This window comes from Myotis yumanensis, unplaced genomic scaffold (genome assembly GCF_028538775.1).
Source record: "Myotis yumanensis isolate MYYU_CA2020_CCGP unplaced genomic scaffold, mMyoYum1.0.hap1 SCAF_2, whole genome shotgun sequence".
Lineage (NCBI taxonomy): Eukaryota > Metazoa > Chordata > Mammalia > Chiroptera > Vespertilionidae > Myotis > Myotis yumanensis.
The window spans coordinates 82,123,618-82,143,121 of NW_027223753.1; the positions used below are offsets into that span (position 1 = coordinate 82,123,618).

The 19,504-nt window shown below is 40.6% G+C and overlaps 1 pseudogene; it reads left to right on the plus strand.

Moving 5' to 3' along the window:
* Positions 1-11,465, plus strand: part of LOC139002468 (heat shock protein HSP 90-beta-like) — a 144,617-nt pseudogene extending 133,152 nt beyond the window's left edge.
* The last annotated feature ends 8,039 nt before the right edge of the window (positions 11,466-19,504 follow it).

Here is a 19,504-nt window from a genome sequence, read left to right on the forward strand (position 1 = left end):
GTTATAGAATTGTTAGAAATAAGGCGAGCCCCAAAACCAGGGGTCCTGGCAGAACACAAAGGATACTCAGGAGTCAGACAGCAAGGCAAATATCTTTACTCCTGCAGGAGGGTGTGCAAACATACGGCTTCTGGCAGCACCTGCACTGAGCCGGTGGTCCGCTCCTGGCTTTATTCCTGACGCAGCCAAATGTCCCCCACCCCACTCTTGATTGGAAGAGCTTAAGCCAGGGGTGGGCAAACGTTTTGACTCGAGGGCCACAATGGGTTCTTAAACTGGACCGGAGGGCCGGAACTAAAGCATGGATAAAGGGTTTGTGTGAACTAATATAAATTCAAAGTGAACATCATTACATAAAAGGGTATGGTCTTTTTTTTTTTTTTTTTTAGTTTTATTCATTTCAAATGGGCCGGATCTGGCCCGTGGGCCATAGTTTGCCCACGGCTGGCTTAAGCTCACAGTCTTGCATGATTGACTAATTTAAAGGAAAAAAGGAGGGGTTGACCTTTGCCATTTCAAAATGGCGGCCCCCAGGGGAGCCGCAAGTCATACGAGCCAAAACGGAGGCTGCCTAAACTCCCTTCTTTTTTACTTTTTTTTCCAATATATTTTATTGATTTTTTACAGAGAGGAAGGGAGAGGGATAGAGAGTTAGAAACATCGATGAGAGAGAAACATCAATCAGTTGCCTCCTGCACACCCACTACTGGGAATGTACCCGCAACCAAGGTATATGCTCTTGACCAGAATCGAACCTGGGACCCTTCAGTCCGCAGGCCAATGCTCTATCCACTGAGCCAAACCGGTTAGGGCTAATCTCCCTTCTTTGACAGAAAAAATTACTTGTTTATTCTCACATAATGTACACCTGAAACCTACATAAATTTATTGACCAATGTCACCCAAATAAATTCAGTAAAAAAGTAAAAAAAAAAAAAAAAAAAAAAAAAAAAAAACTAAGAAAAGAGACCTAAAAGAAGCACAAAGCAAAATATAATAAAGATAAGGATAAGAATAGAAATTGAGAGTAACCAAGATGGCGGCATATGTACACACTGTACTTGTTGCCTTGCACAACCCCATCAAAAATACAAATAAAATACAAAATGGATATCATCCAGAGCCATGGGAAGGGTGGCTAAGTGGAAATTCCACAACTAGAAAGAAAGAGAAAAGCTCATTGAGTCCAGTAGGAGGTGCAGAGGTGTGGAAGTGTGGAGGTACGGAGGCATGTGCAGAAACGGGCTGGCAACTGGGTACACTGTTGTCTTTTTCAATCGGGAGGGAGATACAAGCTACCAATTGCTCTGAACTCCAGTTCCGGGCAAGACTCTGGGGGCCCAGACTCATACGGGAAGAAGCTGGACTGTCTGACATCAGACCGGAACACTAGGGCGGCTTTCTCTCAGAGGTGCTTGCAGCGATTATTGTTCCTGCATGGGGCTGTGGGACACAGAGACCCCGGGACCTCTCCGAGGCAGAGCAGACTGACAGCCACTGCGGTTTGCTCCACCTTGACGATTCCCTGAGACCCCGCCCCACCCAATTTACAACCCCACCCAAGCTGTGATCAGAGGCTTTTGCATATGGATGGTCTGTTATTTTGCAATCTAAAACCTAACAAACTGCTGCTGGGTCAAAGAGCGCCAAAGCCTCCAAAAGAAGGCTGAGACAGCAGCCTGCATTGCTTCAGAGCTGGGCCTCATCTGGGAACTTCCAAACCCCAAACAAAGAGGAGGAATCTGCAGATCTCTCTGTAGCTCCTGCTGGGTGACTTCAGGCAGTGACTGACTTTGTATCTCCTTGGAGATCCAAGAGCCAGTGTACTCAATGGTCAGAGTGAGACCATACCAGAGTACAACTCTTCACATCCATAAGCAACACACTCAAGGGGCAGACTCAGTGAGCACCAAAGCCCCACTGAAGCAAGTCCTGCTCCATAAGGATGTCTCTAGCTCAGCAGTTCACCCATTGTAGACACAGCTGGTCCTCACAGCCAATTGGCCTGGTGGTCAATTCCTCCCAGTGATACCAATAGCAATCAAGACTTAACTACAACAAGACTGTGCACACAGCCCACAAAGGGGTGCACCAAGTGTGTCAACCTCAGGTAATTAGGGAGGCTGAGCCACTGGGCCCTATAGGACACCTAGCACACAAACCCACTCTATCAACACAGGGAAGCAGCCAAAATGCGGAGACAAAGAAACAGGTCACAAAAGAAAGAAATGGAAGAAAGCAAACTACTGGGTATAGAGTTCAAAACCACAGTTATGAAGTTACTCAAGAATCTTCTAGAAACTGCTGAGAAATTTAGTGAGACCCCCAAGGATATGAAAAAGACCAATTAGAAATTAAGCATACACTGACTGAAATAAAGAATATTATACAGAGATCCAACAGCAGACTAGAGGAACCCAAGAATCAAGTCAAAGATTTGAAATATGAAGAAGCAGAAAACACCCAACTGGGAAAGCAAAAAGAAAAAAGAATCCAAGAATATGAAGATAGTGTAAGGAGCCTCTGGGACAACTTCAAGGGTACCAACATCCGAATTATGGGGGTGCCTGAAGAAGAGAGAGAGCAAGATATTGAAAACCTATTTGAAGAAATAATGACAGAAAACTTCCCTTACCTGGTGAAAGAAATAAACTACAAGTCCAGGAAGCACAAAGAACCCCAAACAAGAGGAATCCAAAGAGGACCACACAAAAACACATTATAATTAAAATGCCAAGGGCAAAAGACAAAGAGAGAATCTTAAAAGTAGCAAGAGAAAAACAGTTAATTACGTACAAGGGAGTACCCATACGACTGTCAGCTGATTTCTCAACAGAAACCATGCAGGCCAGAAGGGAGTGGCAAGAAATATTCAAAGTGATGAATAGCAAGAACCTACAACCAAGATTACTCTACCCAGCAAAGCTATCATTCAGAATTGAAGGTCAGATAAAGAGCTTCACAGATAAGGAAGAGCTAAAAGAGTTCATCACCACCAAACCACTAAGTATTATATGAAATGCTGAAGGGTATTTTTTAAGAAGGGGAAGAAGAAAAAGGTAAAGATACAAATTATGAACAACAAAGTGACAACAAATACATATCTATCAACAAGTGAATCTAAAAATCAAGTGAATAAAAAATTGGATGAACAGAATAAACTGGTGAATATAATAGAATCAGGGGCATAGAAAGGGAGTGGACTGACAATTCTTGGGGGCAAGGGGGTGAGGTGGGTGAGGGAAGAGACTGGCCAAAAATTGTACACCCATAGATGAGGACAGTGGAGGGTGGAGGGGGTAAGGGCATGGGGTGGGGCAGGAACAAGGTGGAAGGGAGCTATGGGAGGAAAAAAGAGGAACAACTGTAATAATCTGAACAATAAAGATTTATTTAAAAAAAAGAGAATAGAAATTGATGGAATTCATATACTATAAAAAAGAAAATTAATGAAATAAATAAACAATTTTTTGAAAAGATCAGTAAAATTAATACCCCTCTCACCAATATGGCAAAGGAAAGAAAGAGAGAAGACACAAATTGCTTCTATCAGGAATACAATAGGGTACACAGTTACAAACTCCAGATGCATTAGAAAGATACAGTAAGGGGATATTACAAAGAACTTTACAAACATAAATTCAACAACTCTAATAAAAGGGACCAAATATATGAAAGACACAAACTACCAAACTCACCCAAGAAGAAAAAAAAACTTAAAGGGTGAAGGGACCAAAATTCTGTCCCCTGAAGTTCCTTTTTTTTGGATATTGATCTTAAGCTGTTTATTTAGAAACAAAGGACTCAGAAAAAAACCTTTGATCTCCCCCCCACTTTTCCTGCCCAAAAGATTCAGAGAGAGAAACCTGCTTCAGGAAGGAGATCTCTGGATGCTGCCTTAGCCTAATATGAACTAGGTTGGTAAACAAAAGGGCTTCAGGCTGCTGTCTGCTACTAGGTAGCCCCTGTGGACCATTGTTTCTGAGTCACCTGACAAGGACTTCCCTGCCATGTGTGTTCCTCCCCTCCAGTGGTTCTCAACCTTCCTAATGCCACGACCCTTTAATACAGTTCCTCATGTTGTGGTGACCGCCAACCATAACATTATTTTCGTTGCTACTTCATAACTGCAATTTTGCTACTGTTATGAATCGTAATGTAAATATCTGATATGCAGGATGTATTTTCATTGTTACAAATTGAACATAATTAAAGCATAGTGATTAATCACAAAAACAATATGTAATTATATATGTGTTTTCCGATGGTCTTAGGCGACCCCTGTGAAAGGGTTGTTTGACCTCCAAAGGGGTCGCGACCCACAGGTTGAGAACTGCTGCTCTACTCTCTCAACTACCTGTAAACCTTCCATTCTCACTTCTGAGGTCTAAGACCCCATTCTCCACCCTTTCTCTTTTGTCCAAAATGTCTTACATACCCAATGTTGCCTCACTCTCTTCAGAATTTTCATGGAATGATCATGCCTTTGTGAATTTCCGTGCACATGTACTAAAATTTGATTTTCTCCCGTTAATCTGTCTCTGTCAATTTGGTTATTGGCCCAGTCAGAAGAACTAAGAAGGTGGGAGGAAAAGTATTAATATTTTTGTAGCACTCATGATGGCTTTATACTTATTAAATAAATTGAGTTCATAGTTTAAAATTTTCCAACAAAAGAAATATCCAGACCCATATGATTTTACTCATTAATTCTACCAAACATTTAAAAATGAAATTATGCCAATTCTACATAAATTTTTCCTGAAAATTAAAGAGTACAGCCTAATTTCCAAACCATTCTTTTAGGTCACCAATATCCTACTGTTAAAAATACCAGACAAACAGATAAAGACAATTTAAAAAAAAAAAAAAAAAAAAGGACAACTGGGGAAGAATATCCTCCATTAACATGGATTTTAAAAATCCTCAAAAAATGCTAGCAATTCAAATCTAAATATACATATACTAGTAAATCATAATCAACATAAATAGATTATCTGAGTAAACCAAGACTTGTTTAATATCATAAAGCCAATCAATGTAATCAATTATATTCAATAGATAAAAAAGAGAAAAAGAACAGCCACACTGTCATATTGGTTGATGTAGAAAAGTTATTTGAAAAAACTAACATCCAAAAATTCTCAACAAAGTAGTAAAGGAAGAGAACTTTCTTAACTTTATAAAGCACTTTTTCCTAATATTAGAAGCCAAATTAGGATGTCCACTTTCACCATTCCTGTTCAGAATCATATAAGAAGTCCTAGCCAGTGTAGTAAGGCAAGAAAAATTCAAGGAATTTACCAAAACGCTTTTAAAACTAACAAGTGGATTTTACAAGTTTGCAGGATATAATATCCACACACAACAATCAATTGTATTGTTATAGACTAGCAATTAACAACTGGGAACTGAAATTTAAAAATATAATTTATAGTAACTCCCAAAAAGTGAAATATTTAGGTGAAAATCTAACAAAACACCTGCAGAATTTGCATGCTAAAAACTACAAAATGCTAGTGAAAGAAACCAAAACAGACCTAAATAAACAGAGAGACATGCTATGTTGATGGGACAGAAGACTCAATGTAGGTAAACTGTCAATCCTCCACCACTTAATCTAGAATTAATATAATCTCTAGCAGGTTTATCTTATTTTGTTTGAAAGTGTTATCGGTGGAAGTGGCATTCTTGTGATGTCTCAAGGAAAAGAATTTCCGGAGACTCCCATGGGAGGATGAATGCTATTTATTTGGATGAAAATAAACCCCTGGGTTTCCAATGTCCCATTCCCCTTCATCTTGCCATGGATAAAATCCAACCCTGTCTTCAGCAGGGCCAGAGTCAAGGCCACTGTCCATAGTTTCTGCTCCATATTAAAGTACAGTCTAGTCCAGCATCCTGTGTGTGTAGTTCACACAGCCATAGGCCATGCGGTTGCTAAGGTCACATGGCTATGAGGAGAGATGACATGAGCCAACATGGGTCACAGAGCAAGAGAGAACAAGAAAGAGGGAACTCTTTGTCTGGGGATTTTAACCAGGATCTTCTTCAAACTAACCGATTAACTTTCCAAGATTTCCATTGTTCCCCAGGCTAGACTGAGAGGCAAGCACCTCCTCTGTGCCACCCTGAACTTCTACACATGTGCTGATCTTCCCTTTCAGCCCCTCTCTGCCCCTCAACAATTCAGTAGTGGATGGGGGGAGGGAGGGGTGTTAACCCTTGGAGGAACAATGCTATGTGAAGTAATAGTTTCCTGAAGAAGCTTCCCAGGTGATCATCCTTAAAATATCTGACTTCCCTTTGCTTTCTTTCCTTGCTTAATGTTTAACAACTAGCTAATTATGACAATAAAAAGGCTCAAAAATGTTCTAAAATTTATATGGAAAGTCAAAGAAAAAAAACCCAGAAACTATAAAGTTGACAGACTGACACTAATTTCAAAAATCATAATCTGCTTATTGTCTTGCAAATATCGTTTGCAATGTGCTCATACTGGGAAAACAGAAAAATAACTATTACCTTTGCCCTGAAGCCGCTCAGTTTGGTGTATACTCATCCTCAGTTTCACACTGTGATTTCTTTCCTTTTATGTTCACAAATGCATGTGTGCCTCTGCTACCCAACAGACAAAACTAAATACCATATGGATGTGTTTGAACATTTTAGAAAGATCTATGCCTTGGGTAGGCACCATTTTATTTGAGCTAATGCCTACTAGGCCTGACTGCTCTGGACACTAGAATCTCGACCAAACTTTAGTTGGATACTCTGAGTTTGGCTTAAACAATGCATTAAAGCAGCACTACTGAGCATATTTTGCTACATTTGCATTTGTATTGGAATATGATATTATCTCTGCCTTCATGGGCTTCCCAACTTAGTGAGGAAGTCAAACCACAAATAAAGAGATTAGTGAAAAATTTAAATGGGACTAGAAAACAGGTCCAAGACCAGTAATGGATGCCATTAACTGTCATTCTAAACAGTTGTAATTTTAGTATATACTGATGATAAACCATTGAACATTTTAAACAAGGGAGAGCTCTTTCTAATGCTTTGATTCACTTATTCACTCATTCGTTCAATAAGTGGTCATTATTTACTAAACATTAGGTGCTACTCAAGATTCAGAGAATAGAAAGGAAACTCAGCCATGACCCTGCCTCCAGCGAGTTCATAATACCAACACTCTACTGTGCGATGCTGATTGGTTTACAAGTAAAGCAGGATATTATTTTGATTACCTCTCTTGGCTCCCCCTCCATTCAACATGCTTTAGTTTAACATCCTCTGGTTGAAAGCGGAAATAGGCTGGTATACTTCCTGGCTTTTGTTTTCATAAGCCTAAGCCCCAAAGCGGGAGAATATTATAGGCAAATATTGATGGTCAGAGGGAGGTTTGAGTTAAAAGGTAAATGCTTTATTCCCCTATCCTCTCTTTACCAGTCAAGAACCGTCCTCATATTGCAGGGAGGAGGTGGGAGAGGGGGAAGAGACTGAGGTCTGTGAGTCTCAGAAGAGCCAAGCCAGACCTGACTCCCCAGCACCCTGCTGCAACAGTGGAGAGACTGCACAGAGCAATAGATGCGTCAATTGTCTACGCAGCATATGAAACCCAAGGTGAATTTGCAAAGATGTTTCCATCCCAAGCATGCACAAAAGCAGCAGAATGCTAATGCACCTATACAAGTGGTTTTATAGAGACAGACAGTGGTACTCAGGGATACACTATGTGAACAGAGAAGCTCCATCTCCATCTCACCCAGCACTGTGGCACAGTCCAGGGGTGGGGAGAGCTGATCCCAAATGTGACTACCTCGTTTTAAGATCCTTAACAATGACTGAGAAGACCATTTGGCAATCAAGCACTTCTCTGTATAAGATCAGTTGGAATTCAGGTTATTGCTACTCATCCCCATCGGGCTCCTTTTGACCTCTTTAAGAACAAGAAGAACAAAAACTTTCAACTCTGGGTCTACCCTGTGTTCATCATGGACAGATGTGATGAGTTGCCACCAGAGTATTTTAACTTCATGTGTAGTGTGATTGACTCTGAGGACCTGCCCCTGAACATCTCCTGAGAAGTGCTCCGGCAGAGCAAAATCTTGAAGGTCATTCATAAAAACATTGTTAAGAAGGGCCTTGAGCTCTTCTGTGAACTGGCGGAAGACAAGGAACCATAGGAAATTCCATGAGGCATTTTCTAAAAACCTAAAGCTTGGAATCCATGAGGATTGCTAATTGGCAATGCCCTTCTGAGCTTCTGAGCTATCACACCTCCCAGTCTGGAGATGACTTCTCTCCCATGAAGGAGACCCAGAAGTCCATCTAGCACATCACTGGTGAGAGCAAAGGGCAAGTTGCCAACTCAGCTTTTGTGGAATCAGTGTGGAGGTGGAGCTTTGAGGTAGTTCCTAAGGCAGAGAATATCAATGAGTACTGAGTGCAGCAGCTCAAGGGTTTGATGGGAAGAGCTTTGTCTCATTTACCAAGGAGGGCCCAGAGGTACTTGAGGATGAAGAGAAGAAGAAAATGGAAGAGAGCAAAGTCAAGTTGGAGAACCTCTGCAAACTCATGAAAGAAATCTTGGATAAGGAGGTTATTAAGGTGACTATCTCTAATAGGCTTGTGTCTTCACCCTGCTGCATTGTGACTAGCAACTACGAATGAACAGTTGCATGGAGCACATCATGAAAGCCCAGGCACTTTGGGATATCTCTACTATGGGCTACATCATGGCCAAAAAGCACCTGAAGATCAACCCTGTCCACTCCGTTGTGGAGTCTCTATGGCAAAAGGAAGAGGTAGACAAGAATGACAATGCTGTTAAGGACCATGTGGTACTCCTGTTTGAGACTGTGTTGCTCTCTTTTGGCTTTTCACTCGAGTTTCCCCAGACCCACTCCAACCACATCTACCTCATGATCCAGCCAGGAGCAGGCACTGATGACAATGAAGTGACAGCAGAAGGACCCAGTGCTGCTATTCCTAATGAGATACCCTCCTTGAGCATGATGAGGATGCCTCTCACGCGGAAGAAGTAGATGAGGAATTTCTTATCTTGTGCCCTCTGTATATTATCTTCATGGCTCCCCCAGTAGATTTGAGTGGTCCTAGCCCACCTGGTTTCCTCTGCTGATGTCATGTGCTTTTTCTCTCCTGCCTTTCTGCCTGAGGCAGGATGCAAAGGCTTCAAGCCTTCTCTTCCCACATTTGACATTGGGTTTGGATGTTGTGTATTGTGGTGTCTTTTGTTGTTGTTGTTTATTTTGTTCTGAAATTACAGTATGCAAAATGAAGAATATTCAGTTTTAAGGGAAAAAAAGATTTCATCTTTCTCAGGTCTGGTAAGTCAGTTACCATTTGTGCATATGCTTTCCAGCTTCCAAAATGTTATTACTGTTGTCTTCTCTCACTGTCTTTGTCTTTCTGGGTTTATGCAAGCAAAAAATATCCTTTCCTGTTATTTTAGTGGGGTTTAGGCTAGAGCAAGAGTTAATGTGTATGTTCAGTCCAACATCTTCGCCAGTAAGTATCTTCTATAGTTTCTGCAATGCCATTTAAAAAATTGTGATTTCTTAGGCTCCATTAGCAAAAGGAAACCGTCTGAAATAAGGAAAATGATGGTGGTGAGTGCAGTCTGGAGGACTATTTGCAGTTCTGGCCACAACTTTTCAAACTAGCAGAACTGAAATTGTTTTACAGGACAGTGACTAGAATATTAATAGAACAATTGAAGGGAATGGGAATGTATTCAAGAGAGAATGAAAATTTCCAGAAGTTGACTTCAAATATTTGAAAAGCTGATGTTCACTTATTTATTCACCCATGTGAGTTCTGCCATGTGCTAGGAAACATTCTTCCAGCCTGTGGACAGAGTAGTAAACATGATCGATTCCCAATTCTGTGGAGCTTCTATCTAGCGGGGGAAAACCGATTTTCTCTGGATGTACTCACTGTAGAAATAGAGCAAATGAATAAAAGTCATTAGGAGATAAATTTTAAATGAATACAATGAAGAACTTCAAAGTGTTAAAACCAATAAAGTGTAATGAACAACTTGTTCAAACCCCTCAAAAGGTGATGAGAACTAGCATCTCCCCCCAAAAAATGTTTAACAGAGAAGTTAATTGCATTGTCTCTGGTCGGAATCCCAACTTCAATCCTTGGTAACTATTGACATTAACCTCTCTGGGCTTCTATTGTTTCACAGGTAAAATCTGACTAATAATAATATACTGTATAGGGTGTTGCGAGGATTGAATGAGTTATGTGTGTAAAGTGCTTAGAAGATTATCTGTAGAATACAGTAAGTGCTACATAAGCATTAGCTACTATTATTCACTTTTAACCAATTTTTTATTTTGAATAAATTTTAAACCTATCTAAAAGTTGCAAAAAAAATAGTACAATGAACATTATATACTCTTTACCTAAATTGACCAGTTGTTAACATATACCACATTTACTCTATCTCCTTCTGGGTGATTGGTTTGTTTCTTTGTTATTGGATCATTTTAGTATTAGTTATATCTTCACCCCTACATACTTCTCTATATAATCTCCCACATAGCCATAACAAATTATCATACTCATGAAATTTAATACTGATACAATTCTATTTTCTAATAAGTGGTTCATATTCAGTTCTCCCCAATTGTCCCAAAAATGTCCTTTAGCTTTAAAAAAAAACCAAACATAATCCAGTCAAGAATTGGGTGTTACATTTAATTGTCATATCTTTTTAGCCTCTTTAATCTAGAACCATTCACTAAGCTTTTTTTGTCTTTTATTACATTTGCATTTTTGAGGAGTCCAGACCATTTTTCCATAATCTACCCCAATTTAGATTTGTCTGATTTTCCTCATGATTAAATTTAAGTTTAACATTTCTGACAGATATACTATTCAGGTGAGGTGGTTTTTCAGAACATCACCTGAGGGGACACATGATGTCAGTTTGTCCCATTATTCCCATCTGGTTAATGTGGTGCCTGCCACCTTCCCCTTTGGTTATTAGTAAAGTCATCTGTGGTGTCATATTCTGAGACTGTGAATTTTCTAGATTGTCTTTCACCTGGTGGTGTTAGCAATCATGTATGGTTTGTTTGTTTTTAATCTCACAATGGGCATGGCATGGTCAACAAGATGAACAAAGAAGATTACTTTGGTTCAGGAAAAAAAGATTGCCATAGGGTACAGTGGGAGCCTATAGCCAGTAGTTAGCTCCACTTAGTAAAAGAATTTATAAGCTTTGGTAAAAATGCACATATCTGAAAACTTACTAGCTGAATGACACTGGGTAAATTTCCTTAAATTTATTTTTCCATAAAACAGGAATTATAATTTCTGTCTGATAGAGTTCATTTGTGTATTGATACAAACAGAAACTTGAAGATGATGAAGATGATGGTGATGATGATGATGATGATGATGATGGCTGCACTATTGCAGGATGAATTTGATTCAGTTATGAACATTATTGGATTAATGAAGATGGCACATTTAATCAAATGTTGACTCTAAGATATACAAGATGTTATTGGAATTAAGGCATTGCCTCCTGGGTTTGGACAAATTAGGAAGAGTAGGTGTAGCCAGAAGGAAATAGAGAAATTTGATCTTTGTCATATTCAGACTTTGTCATAATTGGTGGTGATGCATCCAGTCTGAAATGTATGCAGAAGTGGTAAGATTCAATGTTGTACTGTTTGAAATAACAATCACCTAAGAAGACTATAAAAACTGTAAGTTTCTAAGCTAAGCTGACCCTTCAGAGATTGGGTGAGGTTTTGGCCCACTGCCAGGGGAGATAAAGTGTTACATGAATCTAAAAGGTCAGCTCAGGGGAGGAAAGTCAATGTGTGTGTCATCAGATTATAGATAGTAATCATATACTTGCATGTGATAGCATTGGTCTGAATCCTGGTCTTTTGTGGATAGGTTAAGGCAATTCAACATGTACATTGCTGAGAGAGTTGACACAGGAACAGCCAACTCTGAAAGTTGTACTTCAGATCTGTGCTGTCCAATATGTGGTCACTAGCCACACGTGATTCCGCTGTAATGAAAGAAGCAATAGTTAATGTACTTTTAGGGTATACTTCTCTAAGTTCTCAAGTAATTTTTTTTTAATTTAAGGTCCTGGCCAGTGTAGTTCAGTTGGTTGGAGCATGGTCCCATAGACCAAGGGGTCCTGGGTTCTATTCCTGGTCAGGGCACATCCAGGAGACAGCCGGCCGATTGATGTTTCTCTCACATTGGTATTTCTCACTCTCTCTCTCCCTTCCTCTTTCTCTAATATATATATATAAAACAACAAAACTTGAATTGAATTTATATTTAATTTTAAATTGATTAAAATAATATAAAATTAGATTTTTAGTTCCTCTGTTAAACTAACTCATTTTAAGTGCTCAACAGGCACACATGGCTAGTGGCTATTCCAGTAGGACAGTGTAGATATAGAACATTTTCATCACCACAGAAAGTTCTATTAGCGCTGCTGAGGAAGTGTTGATAACCTGCCAAAAACCCATGCATAGTAGAAAATAGTTGTTACTAGTCTCACTCTAAAGACCATGAAAGATGTCTAGTGAATAAAAGACTATTTTCTTTGGTCTTATTGCCAACTAAAGGAAAAAAGACTGTAGCAAGCCAGGAGATGTTTGATAAAGAAATGGCATCTATTTATACCCATCCCCCCTCTTTAATGTGGGGAGGGTGAGCTTCTAAACCCGAAGGTCCCCCAGAAGCAAGCTACCTAAAATACTCTTTCTTAAGGGAATATTTTTCTATGAGCCATTGTTGGATCCTACTCTCCTTCTGGCCCCTACATTCCCCAGGCAGCTGACTGCCAAGATGGTTGGCAGTGCCCAGGTGTGATGCCAGGTAGCTGCTTTCCCTCTCCGTGTGCAGTGCTGGCCCTCTCTAAGTGTAGTTTGCATCCATCTGCTCCTGTCGCCCTTCCATGCTGCGGAGTTAGGTGTTGTTTTGTCCCCTGGAGGAAGCCCATATTGTTCTATTCCTACCACAGAAAAAACAAATCAGGAGTAACAAGAAAAAATATGGAGTGTAAGCATGTGTTTCCAGGTCATCAACATGCAAGCAAACGTGCATGAAAATGAGTGTTAATTTACTGCATGATTCAGTGTTTGCAAGACTATCAAGTCATTTCCCATAGGCAGCCCAACAGCCATCACAAGGTAATGAATTTTTATTATAACCATGTATGATGGCTGAACCAGCAAACAAATGATCAAAGAAAAGAACAAAATAATAACAATGGTGATAACAATAATGATAGTGTAATAATTAACTGGCGAAGCATTTGTAACAGGGGTCAATTGGCTAATGTAGTTGTCTGGGGCAGTTATAACAGAGCTGACGTTCTCATTTTAACATTTGTGGTTTCTGCTGCCTTAATTTAAAAACAATTCCGCAATGAAAATAGAAAAAGTTGAATGGATAGTAGTTTGTGTTTTTATTTATGTTTTTCATATTGGGTTTTGGAGGCCCTTTAAAATTTGTCTGGAATGTTTTGCAGAAGTTATTAGACCAGAAAAAGACTCCAGCTCTTAGGAATTTTATGTTCGGTTTTGAATTATCATCATCATTCCCAGTTTTCTCATTCATGCTTACACATCACTGATGTTGCTTTAGTTACCTGCAAAACTCAGGGAGGATGTGCTTTCACACAGACCAAACGATTCCGAAGCAAGACCATTTCAAAGATAAAAAGGTATTTTAAAAACTCATTTTATCTTTTTTTTTAATCCCTCTTTACTATTTTTCTCGTGTCATATGTTTTCTTTTTCTTAGTTGTGGTCAAGTCTATTGTAATATTTGATGAAAGGAGAGTCGATCTGATTCTAGCCATGTAAAAGTACATGACTTCAGCTTGTCCAAAAGAGAATTCTGAGTAACGTAAATAGAGTTTAATGTTTAGTTAGCTCTTTTTCTTGCAAAGTTGTCTCAGTTCGTGCTCATTTTCTTTCCTGGAGTGTTGTTAGTGATCTCATTTTAGCAAGTATCCTCTAGAAGTTCTCAGTCAAAACAAATATTTATAGTTAAGTCCTAAACTCAGAAAAATAGAAAATGGCTTTGTATTTATGCTGCTGGGGGGGGGGGGGGGGGGACGGGAATGCGGTATTAAATGGAAAGGCTGACTTTGTCTTGACTTTAGAAACACAAATGGAGCCATTGCAAACATCATTCAAAGATACTCACACGGATGTTTATTAGAAGAAGCCCCCCTCAGTTTAGCTAAAGCAGAGGGTTAAGAGGCTGTGGGGGCTGTGATCCCACATAACTAATGGGCACACTTTTCCCAGACAGAAGGGCCATGCGTTAGTCATAGTGGTAAATCTGTAGTGACAGACGTTTGTTCTATATTTGTGAATGACCTGATTTGGCATGCATGCAGCTCGTTCCACTGACAATAATGGTAACATGGTGTGAGGGAGAGGGAGAGGGAGGGAAGAAAGGAACTGGAATTAGGGGAGGAGGCACAGTAGAGGGAAGAGAGAAGCCCAGGCAGAGAAAGGGAGAAAGGGAAAGGACTATTAAAGAGTGGAAGATCAGAAGCATCTAAGGGTGACTCAAGGGGAACCTGCCTTACTAAGAGCATTATTTTCATTTGGGAGCAATTCTAATTGATTGGAGAGAATCGCCTTCCTTTCCTCCATGTCCCCTCCCCCTTTCTCTCCCTTCTCTCCCCTGCAATCTCTGGGGAAGATAGATATTCAGACAGCTGTCAACTGGTGCAGGATGCTTCTGCATCAAGGAATTCCTTGTAATTTGCAAAACTTGCCTGGTCCTTTACCATTTGCTGCAATCCTGCAACCCCTTCAGGTAAGAAAGAAACTGGCCCAGAGTGATGAAAAGAACGAAGGCTGTCAATAATTTGAAGAGAAGTAGCATTATGCCCTCTGCTACCTCCCTCCCCTCAAGCCATTCATTCTTAAAGTAACAAATATAATCCATGGCAAGAGCAATTATGATATGCAAAGGCACCTCTGCTGAGAGGGAGCTAGGAATGGTGGGCAGAGCACTGAATGAAAGACAGGAATCCTTTGTAATGCTACAGATTTGCTGTGTGACCATGGACAAGTCACTGCCCCTCTCTGAGCCTGTTTCCTAACCTGTAAAGAAATAATTCAAAAGAAGATCTCTAGTGGCCTTTGAGAATTTACTCTTCCTGTTACTCTGATTAAACATCCTTGCTCTCTGCTCCAGGCTCTGCCATTTCAGTGAGACAGTCCCCTGCTCACCACTTCCCCTCTTTCTGGACTTTCCAGCATCACCGCTCACGGTGGGGTCTGAGGTCAAACTTCTCCAAAAAGGCTTGATTGGTTTACCTAATCACTATCCAGTATAAAGAACCCCTTCAGGGCAAAATTTCCCTGATACCAGTACAAAGGGAGCACATCAGAAGCAACTGTATAGCTTTTTCAAAGTATACTTTCTAGGGACCCATTGATAGGAAATTAATTGGAACCTCCATCTGGTGTTGAATTGGACATCTGGTCTTTTGAAAAGACTCCCCAAGTGATTCTTCTATGCACCTCTGGACCAGAGACACTGCTTTTGGGCCAGGTGCTCAGCCTTAGTCCAATCATGTAAAGGGGTTTGGCTAATGAAATGCAAACAGGAGTTTGCTGCAAAGAAAGTAAGGGTTTATTTAAGGAAATGGCACCAAACCAGGAGCTGTTAGTCTAAGACCTGGTTCTCTGACGGCTTCTAGGGGAGGGTTATATAGGGGGAAAGTATTCATCATGGTGGAGCTAGACTCATGGTCTCTGTTGATTGATTAGCACTAGGGTAGGGAGTAGTTGGTCATGGCATCTGGTCCTGATGTCAGCCATGGTGTCGCTCTGTCTGGTTTCACAAGGCATGGTCAGTGGGGTGATTTCTTCTTCTGGATCCGGAGCTGAAACACAGCTGAGGCCTAGCTGTTATATTTAGTTTGAGTAAAACTTTCTTTCTGTGGTCAATAGACCAGGGCTTTGTTCCCAAGATTATTTGATGTTGACCAAGACCTCTTGTTCAGAGGGTTTAATGATTAAAGAAGTGGACATGCAAAGGAGAGGGATGTGAGTGAGTCAGGGTGCTCCTGGCTAGACAAGGCCACTTTGAATCATAAGGAAAGAAAGAAAAAAGGTCAGGTTAACAAAATAAAGTTTCCGCACGGCTACAATCCACTCTTCCCGGGAAGTAGAGTCCTGGGTGCAAAGCATGGCAAACACTCAGAACTCCATTGAATCCTTTATATGCCCTATCTACCTCTCCATCAATCTGTCTATCCTTTCAGCTATCTACCTACATACTAGGTATCACCACACGTTAGAGTGTTTCTAAAAACTGGAAACTGAGGAGTACATTCCAGCTGTGGTAACAGAGAACATAGAGCACATAATTCTAGATTTCATCTCAGGATTAGAATTTAGCTTCTCAAAATAATAATTCTTTATTCTACAGTCTTTCTCAATCATACTACCTCCAAGGCAGTTGTACCTAGAAAGGAATTTATTCTTTTCTGGGTCACATGAGAGCAGCTTACTGAATGACTTAGAAAATAAAACTGCTGTTCATTTCTTTTATCTAAAAGAAGCCAAGAAAAACAAAGATGAAGAAGGAGAAGGATAGAAAGGAAAAGAAAAACAGGAGGAAGAGTAAAAAAATAACATCAGACAGGCTAACTTCCATGGATGACATTAGGAGGTCCTTGGGAAAGGATGGGCTACAGGAAATGAGGAAGACTGGGCAGTGATTTATCCAACATAATGTTTCCTGAGCTCCAATTTGTATAATGTATAAAAGAAATAGAAGATACAGCCTTGCCTTCACTGAACTGAAAATACACATGGAAAGGATCTACAACATTAAATAAGATAATATATATTAAGAATATAGCCCAGCTGAAGTGGCTCAGTGATTGAGCATTGACCTATGAACCAGGAGGTCACAATTCAATTCCCAGTCAGGACATATGCCCAGGTTGCAGGCTCCATCCCCAGTCGGGGGCATGCAGAAGGCAGCCAATCAATGATTCTCTCTCATCATTGATGTTTCTATCTCTTTCCCTCTCCCTTCCTCTCTGAAATCAATAAAATATATATATTTTTTAAATGAATATAATATGTGCCAAGACTACTCTATGGTCTCAATAGATGCTAGTTCCCTTTTACCTTAGACAAAGAAGTTGATTACACACTAACTGTCTGTCTATCAGACTTGCCTAACCTTCAGTCCAACTTCCTTCTCCTTTGCCTACCTCTCCTTGATTTTCCAGGTTACCTTGCAGTTAGTGTGGCCACATGAAACAGGAGAAGTCTGCTGGTATTTTTCTCTACCCTTTTGTACTATGTTGAATAGTGTCCCAAAATAATTCATGTCTACCTGTAAATGTGACCTGGTTTAGAAATAAGATCTTTGCAGATGTAATTAAGATAAAATGAGATCCTACTGGATTTGGATGGGCACTAAATGCTAATGTCCTTATAAGAAGAGGGAAATTTGGACACAGAAGTGCAGACACAGAGGAGAGAAGGCCATTTGAAGATGGAGGCAAAGATTGGAGTGATGTATCTACTTCAGGAATGCCAAGGATTGCTGGAAAGACCAGAAGCTAGAAGAGGCAAGAAAGGATTCTTCCTTATAAGCTTCAGAGGGAGGATGGCCCTGCCCACACCTGGATTTTGGATTTCCAGCCTCCAGAACTCTGAGAGAACAAATGTATATTGTTTTTAGCCTCCCAGTTTGTGGTACTTTGTTGTGACAACCCCAGGAAACTCCCTCTTTCTACTTCCTAGAATGAGGATACGTTGCCTTGAGGAATAGCAGACATCTTATGAGAACCTAAGCCATATTCTTAGTAAGGATGGTAGACCAGGAAGACAGTAGAAACCTGCTTCCTTGGGGCAAATTCCCTAGACTCTAGATAAATAAATTGTAGGTGTTTTAATTATTGTCACTCAAGTTTTCTGTTAAGGGTGGAACATTTCTGACTAATGCCCTCTGTGAAGAAGAAATGACATGAAAATAACCTGAGTTCATGTCTCAGCCGTGTTATTATGCAGATGAGTAGCCCTGGGCAAGTCATAAAAACTTCTTAAACATCATTTTATTCCTCTGTAAAACAGAAACAATAATATCTTTAAATGAGATAGTTTATGAGAAAGCCAAGGGTCATCAATAAGAAAGAGGAAGCTAATACAAATTACTGAGACTAGAATACCAAGGGACCTAGATCCTGTGTTGAATATCAATACACATGCAATAGAAAGACTGTTTTCCCTACTTCTGTCTTTGCTGGGACAACCACGATCTTCCCCCCCCCCCCCCTCTTTTGTTTCCCCCCAGTAAGGAGCTCTTAACAGCCCTGGTAAAGGTACTTTATAAAATGTAAAGAATCATGCCAGCATTGGAGGTTAATTACAAATTAAATAGCTTCACCACACAAATTATATAAGAAATGTTACTGGGCCAACCTGGCATGGCTCAGTGCTTGAGCATCGATCTATGTGATTCCTGATCAGGGCATGTGCCCGGGTTGCAGGCTCCATCCTCAGTGAGGGTTGTGCAGACAGTGGCCAATCAGTTCTCTCTCATCATTGATGTTTCTCTCTCTCTCTCTCTCCCTCTCCCTTCCTCTCAGAAATGGTTCTGGGATAAAGGGCTCCACATGCTCTCATCCATCCAAAGAGAGCAGAGGTGGTTTTTTCCAGTTCTTTCTGGGATAGTCCCAGCCCATCACCTTCCTAACCCTTGCCCTTCTTGTCCAGAGTATGTCCTTCCCATCCCAGAGCCCTTCCTTTGGTTCTGAGCAAACACAAGACATGAGTTAATAGCCTGTGGCGTCAACACTTCCCTTAGAACCAACAGCAGAAAAGATAAGGATGGAAACTTGTCCCAAAAGCCCACGGGCCCTGATGTAATTAAACGGCAAACTTCTGGGGAGGCCACAGAAGCACACACAGCTCCACGGAAGTGTGAAGTAGTTGCTGAACTTTCTCAGAAGGGCATGTTCCACAGACTTCCTCTTTACCCACTTCCCACTTGGCAGAAAGGGCTTTTCATGAGGAAGCTCAGTTTTTATGAAGGGTTGCACCTTCCCATGTTCGCTGCATCAAGACACAGGCCCATGCTTGTCCTGGGGTCCCAGCTGCACTCGTGTCTTGTTCTCAGAATTCAATTCAAACCTCCTGTTTGCCAATTCAAGTCTAAAAACAGGCAGGCCCTGGTCTGTCTTTTGCCCTCCCTTACACCCTTCCACACCCTCTCACCACTGTGGAGCTAAGTGAATACAGTTTTCCAAATATAGTTCTGCAGCCAGTGTGTTAGGCCTTCTAATGAGTGATGGTAATTGCTCCTGCTATTTTCCAAAATGAAAATCAACCTCTGAAGAGCAGCTGGTCTGTTGTAATGTTCTGCTCCCTCCGATTACAGCCTCCATTCCTACAAGTCAGTCAAAGCCTAGCCTTGACTGCTTCATCTG